This window comes from Bufo gargarizans, unplaced genomic scaffold (genome assembly GCF_014858855.1).
Source record: "Bufo gargarizans isolate SCDJY-AF-19 unplaced genomic scaffold, ASM1485885v1 original_scaffold_1578_pilon, whole genome shotgun sequence".
NCBI lineage: Eukaryota > Metazoa > Chordata > Amphibia > Anura > Bufonidae > Bufo > Bufo gargarizans.
The window spans coordinates 1-12,566 of NW_025334420.1; positions in this window are offsets into that span (position 1 = coordinate 1).

Sequence of the window (12,566 nt, forward strand, 5' to 3'; positions counted from 1 at the left end):
TGTGAGGCAAGGTAACCAAAGAATGGATGTTTTGGAATCGTTTTTATTTTTTTTTTTACAACGTTCATCTGACAGGTTAGATCATGTGCTAATTTTATAGAGCAGGTTGTTGCGGATGCAATGATATCAAATATGTCTACATTCGTTGTTTGTTTGCTTCAGGTTTACATAATAAAGCATGTTTGAAAAGAAAATTGGTTTTTGTGTCTCCATTTTCTGAACGCCATATTGGTAATTTTGGCACTGTTGTATTTATTTATTTTTACGGCATTCACCGAGTGGTTAGGCCATGTGATATTTTTATAGAGCAAGTCGTTATGAATGTGGCAATACCTAATATGTATACTTTTTCTTATTTATTTAGGATGTACACAATAATAGCATTTTTTAAACAAAAAAAAAATAATGTTTTTGTGTCTCCATAGTCTGAGATACATAGCTTTTTTATTTTTTGGCCGAATTTCTTAGTTAGGGTCTCACGGTATCGTGGCTTCACGGAGGCTGGTGTGGTTTATCGGTTGGGGGCATGGTCGGTGAGGTCCGGCTTTCTGGGGTGAAGCCAGTGGCCACCCTAGTATGTTACAGCTGACAATCTAATACCGCTCGGCCATCCTGAAGCATTGTGGGTGCGGGGAGGGGTGGGAAGGTTGGCCCCCTCATTATTACCTAGTCGTTCGGCCATCCATAAGGGGGGCTAGATCGGGGCACAGTAAACACAGCAGCGCAGCCCCGATCTCCTCAACACTCACTGAGGAGATCGTGGCTGTGTTGCTGAACGCTGCGATTGTCAGTCAAATCTGACTGACCATCGCAGCGCTCCAAAGGCAGGGACCGCTGTGATTGGTCCCCTGCTGGGTGCCCGGACAGCTCAGCTGTCCGTAGCATCTGTTTAGATGCCGGTGTCACCGCAAGTGTACTTGCAGTGAAAATTTCATCTCGTGGCGTACTGTGCACGTCATGATGCGGTAACTAACACCACATCATGATGTACATAGTACGTTATTAGTCACTAAGGGATTAAAAGTGCATCCACGTGGGATGTACTTTGCTGCAGAAAATCATCTGTGGATCCTTTGCCGCAGTTATCGCCCTTTGCATTGCAAAGGTTAAAATTTGTGGCAGACCTACCCTAAGTACATGATGCACATTATACTGTGTGCTAACTCTACAGTGAATTCCTTTAATCCGCCATCAATGCCAGCTTATTAGATAGTGACAGACGCCATAGCTTAATATATAAAACTCACCTGGTTGGCTTTGTTCACCAATTAGCAGATATGTTGCAGAATTTCTGTTGTCAAATTCACAGTGAAATGTTCCTTACAAGTACAATGCTAATTCATGGATATAAAAGGAGTTTTCTGACTTCTTTATACCAATGACCCTATCCTCAGGATAGGTAATCAGTATCTGATCGGTTGGGGTCTGACACTTGGCACCCCGCCGATCAGATGTTTGATGAGACCATTACACTCCGATAAGCGCCGCTGCCTCCTCACAGCTCACAAAGCACAGCGCCGTACATTGTATAGTGGCAGTGTTTGGTATCGCAGCTCAGCCCCATTCACTTGAGTGGGACTGAGCCAGGAGCGGACTGACAATTCATGGGGCCCCCGGGCAATAGGAAATTATGGGGCCTTTGTGTCTCCGCCCACCCTCAAGCCACACACAGCCACACCCACATATCACGCCGCCCACATCACCTACACTTGGTACAGAATTTCTCTTCACTATGTTCAAAATTAAAGTTAATTATAGTTAATGGGGCCGGCGGGCATTCTGTCTGCATCCAGCAGTGCCGGATGCAGTAAATTCCGGGAGGCTGTTCTCAGCTGGAACAGCCTGCCAGAATCACTAAAGCATATGTGAAGGCAGCCTAATACAGCGCCACATACCTCTTACATCCAGTGACGTCTCCTTTGATGAAGATGTTCTCTTTCTTCATCTTCTCCATTCAGACCAGACCACCATGATGATTTCTTTCAGCCATCTCTCATCTCTGCAGAGTTTGACGGACAGAAATCTTATTTTTTTACTTTTCCTCCCACCTTCTCAACATCCCATCATGCACCCCCAATACTGAGATGCTGTGCCCCCCAAAACTACACTGTATAAACAGATAAACCCCCTGAAAATACTAGTTACACACAGATTGCACCCCCTTCAATAATTATTGGAACACAAAGCTCTAAAAAATAACTGCGCACAGCAAATAGTGCCCCTGACACTAATAGTGTAATCATAATGTTCCCCGAAAATAACTCTGCTAGGCTGATACTGTGCCAGGGTGCCCCCACAGTAATAGTGCTCCCCAAAGTCCCAGCAATAGTAATAATTATGTGCCAGAGTGCCCTTAGTAGTAATAGTGCTTCTACAGTGCCCCTAACAGTAATAGTGTCCCAGAAGTAATAATGCTCCCATAGTCCCCCAGTTGTAATAAAGCCCCCTTATAATGTACGCCAGTACAAAAAATGCCCTGTTGTGTGGCAGTAAAAAACAAAAAAAACTTCTCTTAGTGCCCACAGTAGAGCCAATGTCCCCAGAATGCCCTCATGTGATCAAATGACCTGTACTATGTGCCACTACAAAAAACACTTAGTGCCCCCAGTTGAGCTAAGGTGCCCATAGTTCCCCTATAATTTGTGTGAGTATAAAATACTACTATATAGTGCCCCCAGAAGATGCTTCCATAGTGCTCCTCCCCATCCTATATAGTGCCCCCAGAAGATGCCCCAATAGTGCCCTTCATTATGTACCAGTAAAAAAAATTCCCCTATAGACTACCCCACATAGATACTGCCCCATACTGCTTCTCTCCCCTTCCCCATAGTTGTACCAAAATGGGTGCCAGTATTAAATGCCCCCTTCTCCATAGTGCCCCCCCATAATGTGCCAATATATAGAAGCACCAGTAGATGCCCCGATAGTGCTCCCCCTTATCCATAGTGCCCCACCATAATGTGCCAGTATATAGGCCCCTCATTAGATGCCCCCTAGATCTCCTTCCCCCTTCTCCATAGCGCTCCCCCATAATGTTCCAATATATATGGGCCCCCAATAGATGCCCCCATAGTGCTCTTTCCCCCTCTTCTCCATAGTGCCCACCATAATGTGCCAGCATATAGGGCCCTCATTAGATGCCCCCATAGTGCTCCTTCCCCCCTTCTCCATAAAGCCCACCATAATGTGCCAGTATATAGGGGCCCCCAATAGGTCCCCCATAGTGATCCTTCCCCCCCTTCTCCATAGTGCTCCCCATAATGTGCCAGTATATAGGGGCCCCCAATAGGCCCCCCCATAGTGCTCTATCCCCCCCTTCTCCATAGTGCCCCCCATAATGTTCCAGTATATAGGGGCCTCCAATAGAGGCCCCCATAATGTGCCAGTATTTATTGGGCTCCCAATAGATGCCCCTATAGTGCTCCCCCCATCCCCCCTCTCCATAGGGCTCCCACCCTCCTTCTTGCCATACTATACTAAAAATAATTAAAACAATAAACACTTACCTCCATGACACTCTTAGTGATGTGATGCAGGCCTCTTCCAGCCTGTGTCCCGCTATGTACGGCTCAGGCGGCGCAATTACGTCATCGCGCCGCCTGCACCGGCCTCTGATAGGCTGCAGGCGTAGTGTAGCTTATCAGAGGAACGGGCAAGGGAGACGCCTCTCTCTCGTACCCCGCACTGTTCGGACGGCGATACAGATGAATAGAGACATAAGCACTTCCACAATGAAAGAGCTCATCTCTCCCTGCCGCTGCCACCGTCGCCGGGCCCCCTAGTGGCCACGGGCCCTCGGCCCCTGGACTGAGCTGCGCCTAGGCCACGTGAATGATGAATGTAACGTCACTGACCTACGGTAATCTGCGAGAAGGCCGCGGTGCTTAGCAGACCTGCTCAAACAGTTGATCTGCAGGGGTCCTGGGTGTCAGACCCCCATCGATCAGATACCTAAGATATCAGTATAAAAAAAGTCTGAAAACTCCTTTAACTGACACCATTCACCAACAGTGTAAACATCTGCAGTGGTTTCCCCAACAGCAATACACTTGTCTGGGAAAATTGCTCTCTCTGAATTTGCTATGGTTGCACCCCTGAGGCCGAGCGCTCTGCCCAATTATAGTCACAGCTGTCCAGTCTTCTCTGTCTCCTGCCCTGCTGGGATCTCATTCAGCTTCCTGGTAAAGCAGAATATCACTGGAGCCCAGAGGAGTGACTTTTTCATTGCTATACACCACCAGGGACTTTACAATTAACCCCTTGATAGCCCCAGACCACAAGGATGTTGCCATTAACCACTCTACTGCCCTAGGCCACCAGGGACATTAAAGGGAATATGGCAGCTCTGAAAAAAAAAAAAAAAAATAGAGTAAGCGGTGGAATAGTGTAAGTGACGCCGAGTCCGGTTATGTTGTCTTCATACTCACTTGTGTTCCAGTGCTGTGAGAGAAAACTTAGTCCAGCTCACCTTCCTGGTGGAGTATGTAATCCCGGCTCCAAAGGCCCTAGGGGAGTGTTCCCGTAGCAGGCTGCAAGTAACTTGAAAAGAAAGGTCCCGGAGACAATAGAGATCCTCTAAAAGCTCTTCTTTATTCTTCACATATGAATAACGGATACAGCCACATCGTTCACAGCATAACGTTGACGCGTTTCGGGTTGGTACCCTTAGTCGTACCAACCCGAAACGCGTCAACGTTATGCTGTGAACGATGTGGCTGTATCCGTTATTCATATGTGAAGAATAAAGAAGAGCTTTTAGAGGATCTCTATTGTCTCCGGGACCTTTCTTTTCAAGTTACTTCCAGTGCTGTGCTCTGATAAACCAGTTGTAAAATGCATTGGGGAGCTTAGGATACTTTCACACTAACGTTATTCTTTTCCGGCATAGAGTTCCGTCCTAGGGGCTCAATATCAGAAAAAAACTGATCAGTTTAATCCTAATGCATTCTGAATAGAGAGAAATCCGTTCAGTATGCATCAGGATGCATCAGTTCAGTCCCTCTTATGGTATTTGTCCGGAGAAAATACTCCAGCATGCTGCGGTATTTGTCTTCGTCCAAAATTCCGGAACACTTGCTGAAATGCCAGATCCGCTATTCATTTCCATTGAAATGTATTAGTACTGGATCCGCATTGACTGATCTGGTCTTGGAGTCTGCGCATGCGCAGACCATTAAAAATGCAAAAAAGATAATAAAATACTAAATTAGTTTTTTCCCGTGTTTCAATGCATTTGTTAGACAGATCCTGTAAAAAAAAAAAACGGATCCTGTGCAATCCTATGCATAATATTGTTTGGGTCCGCATCCGCATTCACTTCAATGGGGCTGCAAAAGATGCGGACAGCACTCTGTGTGCTGTCCGCATCCGTTGCTCCGTTCTGTGGCCCCGCAAAAAAAATAGAACATGTCCTATTCTTGTCCGTTTTGCGTACAAGAATAGGCATTTCTACAATGGGTCGCCCGTTCTGTTCCGCAAATTGCGGAAGGCAAACGGGCAGCTTCCGTTTTTTGCGGATCCGCGGTTTGCGGACCGCAAAAAAACGGAACGGTCGTGTGCATAAGGCCTAAGGGCTCATGCACACAAACGTATTTTCTTTCCTCTTCCGTTTCATTTTTTTTGCGGACCATATGCGGAACCATTCACTTCAATGGGTCTGCAAAAACAACGGAAAGTACTCAGTGTGCATTCCGTTTCCGTATTTCCGTTCCGCAGAAAAGTAGTGCATGTCCTATTATTGTCCGCAAATCACGGTCCGAGGCCCCATTCAAGTCAATGGGTCCACAAAAAATACGGAACGCACACGGAACACATCCGTACGACATCCGTATTTTGCCAATTCATACTGTAGAAATGCTATGCCCAGCCCATATTGCTCATGTGTTTGGTGATTAATAAGTTACTGTTTCCGTTTCTGGTCCGCAAAAAACTGATCGCATACGGAAACCATACGGATATGTTTTGTGGAATAACGGAACGGAAGAGGACTTAAATCAGAGGAAAAAAAAACTCAGATACGGATCCGTGAAAAATGAACCGCAAAACAACAACAGTTGTGTGGATGAGCCCTAACTGATGCAACAGGATCAATTTTTTTTTCTTTTTTCTCTTCTTCTGACGGATCAGAAGAATTAAAAAAGCTAAACCATGATGTGAACTCAGCCTTAGGCCTCATGCACACGGCCATTGCTCGGCCGTAGCCGTATTGCGGCCCGTAAACAGCTGGTCCACACTATGAGGGCACTGGCCGTGTGCTCACCGCACCTAGGATGCAGACCCATTAGCTTCAGTGAGGTTTCTCTCCTTGCCTCCACACTGCAAAAAAAAATATAGAACATGTTCTATTTTTTTGCGCTGTGGACGGATCATGGACCCATTTAAGTTGAATGGGTCTGGATCCGTCTCGGCAGCTGCACAGATAGTGCCCGTGCATTGGGGGCCGCAAATTGTGGTCCCCAATGCACGGAATGACCCAGCATGCAACAGCCGTGTGCATTAAGCCTTAGTTGCCCATAACAACCAATCAGATTCCTCCTTTCATTTTCCAAAGGAGCTGTCCAAATGAAAGGTGGAATCTGATTGGTTGCTATGGGCAACTAAGCCAGTTCTACTTGACACCAATTTGATAAATGACCCCCTAAATAGCTGTATTATGTAGGTACTGTATGGCAATACTCTGGTATAAAAATGTGTTGACTGAATGTATTCTGAATGCGAAAAATCCTTCCAATAAATATCAGTCAAAAGACATTTAATACATTCTTTAGAATTTTGTTATTCAGAAATAAGAACAGCGGCAAAGATCTACCCGGACCTCGTAGGGATAACAATCTTTCATCGCAAACACACCACTGTGGCCCTTTACGTCTCCGTTATCCCGTTCTTATAAATCCTTGTGAATTATCTCCCAGGCCTGTCTCTTATTACATTATTAAACACTCTGCCACACGTAGGTGTCGTCTTTCCGCCTGCCTCTCCTAATACACTCCACTATTTTTAGACGCCGCAGTCGACGCTCCTCATTTAGACGCCTCTTGTTGTAATATCTTTTGAGTAATATATTGGCGTTTTGCATGCCACAAAGAACGCATTTTATCGTCCCGCGCAGCTTAATAAGCGTGACACTATTTGTGCTCGGCGCAGAACATCATTCTCCTCTCAGAAATCAATACATTTCAGCCTGCGGCATTATGTTTTGATTTATGCCGTGTCGAAGGGCTGTGGGGAAATGACTCCGTTGGATTTGTAAAATGTTATTATTCTTGCCCTATCTCTTGGATGTGAACACAGGGGACAAGTTTTTTTTTTTTTTTTTTTTAAATAAAATTCTTGCTTCGCTAACAGTGATCAGCATTTCTCCAGACCTAAGGCTGTGTTCACATTTCCCGTTCGGAGCCTCTACTGAGGTTTCTGTTGTTTTGATGGCAAGAGTAGTGCGGCACGGTGCACCATTCATGGTGTCAAAATGATGAAGACCTTAACAGAATCCTAACAGACCCCATCAGGCTGTCAATCGGGTCCTTCAGAGAAGATATCCGACACATGGCTTCCGTTATGTGCAGAAACCGTTGTGCCATTGTGAACCTAGCGCAGTGATATGACAGCACTTTTATTGATGTGAAAAGGCCTTAAAGGGGTTGTCCCATTAGGACAACTTATCTTCTATCCACAGGATAGGGGATAAGGATCTGATTGGTGGGGCGTCCTACCCAGTGGCGTACATAGAGAAGTAAGGGTCCCATAGCAGGGATCAAACCAGGCCCCCCCCAGGACAGAAGGGTTTCTGCCTAAACCCTTTTCAATGACCCATTTTTCTACTGCCTCATTTGCTAAAAGTTATTCCTTTAGAGCAGAGATGCCCAACCTGCGGCCCTCCAGCTGTTGCAAAACTACTACTCCCTCCCAGCATGCCTGGACAGCCTACAGCTATTAGGGCATTGTGGGAGTTGTAGTTTTGCAACAGCTGGAGGGCTGCAGGTTGAGCATCCCTGCTTTAGAGGGTAGAGTCCTGACCAAGTTTTTACCTCCAGTAGAAGAGGAGATAATCCCAACTAAGGCCGAGTTCACACGAACGTGTGTGATCTGTGGCCGTATTGCGGCCAGCAAATCGCGGGCCGCAATACACGGCCACAGTTCCGTGTGCATTCCGCATCACGGATGCGGACCTATTCACTTCAATGGGTCCGCATATCCGGAATCGCGGAACGGCCGCACGGGACAGGACCCCTCGGAAGCACTACAGAGTGCTTCCGTGGGGTTACGTCCCGTACCTCCGTTCCGCAAAAAGATAGAACATGTCCTATCTTTTAGCGGAACGGGCGGATCGCGGACCCATTAAAGTGAATGGGTCCGCGATCCGATGTAGCTGACCTACGGCCGGCGATCGTGCATTGCGGCCCGCTATTTGCGGGCCGCAGCACGAGCACGGGTCACACACGTTCGTGTGAACTCGGCCTCAGACTGGGCCCCCTCTTGCCCTAGGGCCCATAGCAGTCGCTATGGTGGTTACGCTCCTGGTCCTATCGCTGGGACCCCTGCTATTCTCATGAATGGAAGGCTCCTCAGTGGTCGGACCACCACTGGTCAGAAACATATCCCCAACCTTGTTTATAGGGGATAGGTTAGCTTATAGAGGGTGTCGGACTTATATAAAAACTTCAGCTACTTATCCTCCTGCTGATGATGTCATCTTCCTGGCTGCAGCAGTGATGTTCTGTGCACACAGTTCACCGCTGCAACCAGGAAAACAAAGAGCAGTGGTTTAGTCTCTTTAGGGCTCCCAGGCGGAGGCTTCCGCCCAGCAGTGTATTGGGTGACATCACCGGCACTGATGGGGGCGGGCTTTAGCTCTGCCCTAGCCAGTAGTGTGCTATTGTAAATATAAAAGCCCTGCGCAGGGCAATGTCAGGGGGGCTGCCTGGGTGAGAATATGGGTATGTCCAGGTTCAGCTCTGAACCCAGACAACCCCTTTAATGTTAGTGCATTTTTTATGTGTGCAATTTTGCTGACGAGTAATTGTATTGGTTAATAAAATTGTCCGCTACGGCCTTACACCAAAGGTAAGCCTCCATGTCATTTGTTGGGGTTCCAATGGGGTTTTTAGTCGGTAAAATCTTCCATCATAGGAAGTCAAGTGAAACTCCACCTGTAAGCAGCTCTATAGCCATCTTTGCATTACTTCTTCATTAACTGTTTTTCTTTCTTTTATTTTATGTAGAAAAAGATCTCTCATACTTTACTGGAAACCATCAATAGGTATGAATCTTATTTCAGCTTCTCCCACATATCAGCTTTAATATTTTCCACAAAATAATAACTATGGAGCCTCTCTGCATTGTGCCTTTCCTCTGTGATTCCTCCTGGAAATGCATGACAAAGAGACAGTCCCTCTGTTAACAGGGTGTGTCCATACACAGCCTGGAACTGTAAGCACTCGCTCTGTTTTCTCATTGACTTCTCTATAGAAAAAAAAAAAACACGAAAAAATGGAAGGAAAAAATGCCACATAAAAAGCCCTTTGCATGAATTTCAAGGTACAGTATGTTTTAGAAGCCCAAAAATGCCCCCCCCCCCCTAAAAAGCAGGCCTAGTAATGCAGTCCAGTAATACAGGCAGAATTACGGTATGTTCCCTGTATGCACAGTTTCTTAGAAATGCAATTCTCTAGAGACATGCAATATAAGAATAGACCTAATTAGAATATTCAAATGAATGAATAGTAATTAGATTATAAAAATTAATGATCAGTACTATGAAGGCTTAAGGTGAGACATAAATTCGGCAAAAGTGCGTTTCTAGCGTCATGTTCACAGAACGTCTCTCATTCCTTGCATCTGTACTACCAATGGCTTTTATTTCTCCATCATCCATGAAGTGTTACAGGTCATGTCTTGTGGTTTTAAAAGGGGTTGTAACAAGAAATATTCTATATTTTTCAAACCAGCACCTGGATCTGAATACTTTTGTAATTGCATGTAATTAAAAATGTAATATAGCCACTGAGCTATTCACTAAAATGTATCTGTATGGCGCCACCTGCTGTTTATTATTTTCCTTATTTCTTGTCTCACTGAGGTGGTCGCACATGCTCAGTTTAAATCTTCAACTGCCACCAGCAGTGGAATGCATAGAGAAGTAAGGGCTCCATAGCAAGGATCAAACCAGCCCCCCCCCCCCCCCCCACTCAGGACATAAGGGTTTCCTCCTAAACCCATTTCAGTGACCCTCGGGCCATTTTTTCTACTGCCTTATTTGCTGAAAGTTGTTCCTTTAGAGGGTAGAGTCCTGACCAAGTTTTCACCCCCAGTAGAAGAGGGGATGATCCCAACTAAGGGCTCGTGCACACGACCGTGTGCTGCCCGTGGCCGTATTGCGGCCCGCATACGGCGGGTGCGCAATACACGGGCACCGGCCGTGTGCATCCCGCATCACAGATCTCGGACCCATTCACTTCAATGAGTCTGCAATCCGGGAGATGCGGAACGGAGGCCCACAGTAGCACTACGGAGTGCTTCCGTGGGTTTTCTTTCCGTGCCTCTGCACCGCCAAAAAGTAGTGCATGCACAACTTTTTTGCGGTGCGGACAGATCACTGACCCATTCAAGTTGAATGGGTCTGGATCTGTCTGCGGCCGCTGCATGGATGTTGCCGTACATTGTGGACTGCAAATTGCGGTCGTGTGCATAAGCCCTAAAACTGGGCCTCCTCTTGCCCTGGGCCCCATAGCAGTCGCATGGTCTTCCACTATGGTAGTTACGCCCCTGGCCACCAGCAATACCATATGCTCTGTTAGAAGCTGTGACAGTTACAGGGAAAGCTCTACAGCAGAAGTGGCGCATCTTCTGAGAAAGGACACGTCCCCTGAGCTGCCAGCTTGAAATAACTCTAACAGAACAATTGGAGCAATGAATGGTGAGATCTCCGGATCCATGTGAGGTACAGGGCTGGTTCTAGCTTTGTTAGATAGAGATTGTCATGTATTGTATGATGTCTGTTTTAAGATTTTTGCAGAGATGATGGCATAACCACTCTAAAAGGAAATTCTTCATAAAAATGCACTCATTTCGTGGACTGCAGGCAGCAAGTATGGCGACACACTACGGTTCTGCGGTATGGACCCATAGGCACTCCAAAGCTTGGACACCCTTATTCATGCACTCGTTTTGGGATCTGGAATCGGTGTTTGGCACAGTTTGGTGTGCAATAAAAGTGGCACATGACGGTTTGTGGTATGTATGACACTGGTTATAGATGACGCTGCCCTTGGGGCCATGACCGATTTGGAAGCAGTTGTAAACTTGGCAGTTTCTTCTTTCAATGTGGCTAAAAACTACTGTGTTGAGGTAGACTACAGACCACTACAGACCACCTTTCATTGGGCTACCTATATATATTTATTGGAAGAGGACTGGTGGACATGTCCATGCTTTACACAGACCAACCAATGCGAATTGTGTAATGCTTCTTGTCTCCTGTGGGGGTGCTGCAGGTAAATTAAACACTTGCTCCATGGTTGATATTAACAAGGGGTTTCATCTTGGAGGCCTCTAATTAAAAGCCGTTGTGCAACATGGACAGGATCTTTAAAGAGGTTGTCTAACAAAGGACATATACCACCTATCCACAGGATAGGTGAAAAATATCTGATTGCTGGAAACCCCCACGTTCCTCCTCACTGCACATCCATGCCGTTCCATTCAATGTCTTGGAGGTGGAAGGAAATATCCAAGAGCTGCATTTGGCTGTTTCCATCGGCCTAGTAGAAATTGAATGGGAGCATGAGGATTTGAGCATGCCCACCACTCCAGTCAAACTAGTACAGTAAGGAAAAACAGAGGTCTCAGACCAGTGATCATGGTGGTCCCAGCAATCAGGCATTGATCACCTATCATGTGATAGATGCCAGTTTCTAAAAATTGCCAATAATTTATTTGTTGTGTGACATACATCTTTATGCCCCTGGGTCTCCATCTGTGGGCTATGAAAACATCTGCACTTTTCTGGCACAGGATGGTGGTGGTGATGTGATTCACCCATGTAACCTCTTCATGTGTTGTCCCTAGAGGGATCCTATTCTGCTCATGCGCGTCCAACGCAAGTGCAGAAGAGGATCCATCCAGGTTGGATGAGTGAATCATGGCATGACCGCCCTCTGGCACCCTATGGTAGTATTGGAAAGGGTAGGGCCCCGCATGGAGATCCACACCCTCAGCGAAGACACTAAATCAGCACAACTGAACGACCAGGCGAATTCGAAATTGAATGTCTCTTTATTCAAGGATGACAACGCGTTTTGGAGCATATAAAGCTCCTTTTTTAAGTCCAAAATTACACTGAAATTTCCATCTAACTAATTATTATTTTTGTATATATATAAATTCATTTATTTCTTTTCAATGAAGTAATTTATATACATTTATATTCATTGTTTTAATTACACATCCTTTTTCATCTTTTGTATTTTATCATTATATCTGTTTGAGTTTATTATTTAGATACTGTTAGTTTTATGATGAGGAATTCCTCTAGATACATTCGTTAATTTTTTTTAGTGCTTCGTACATGC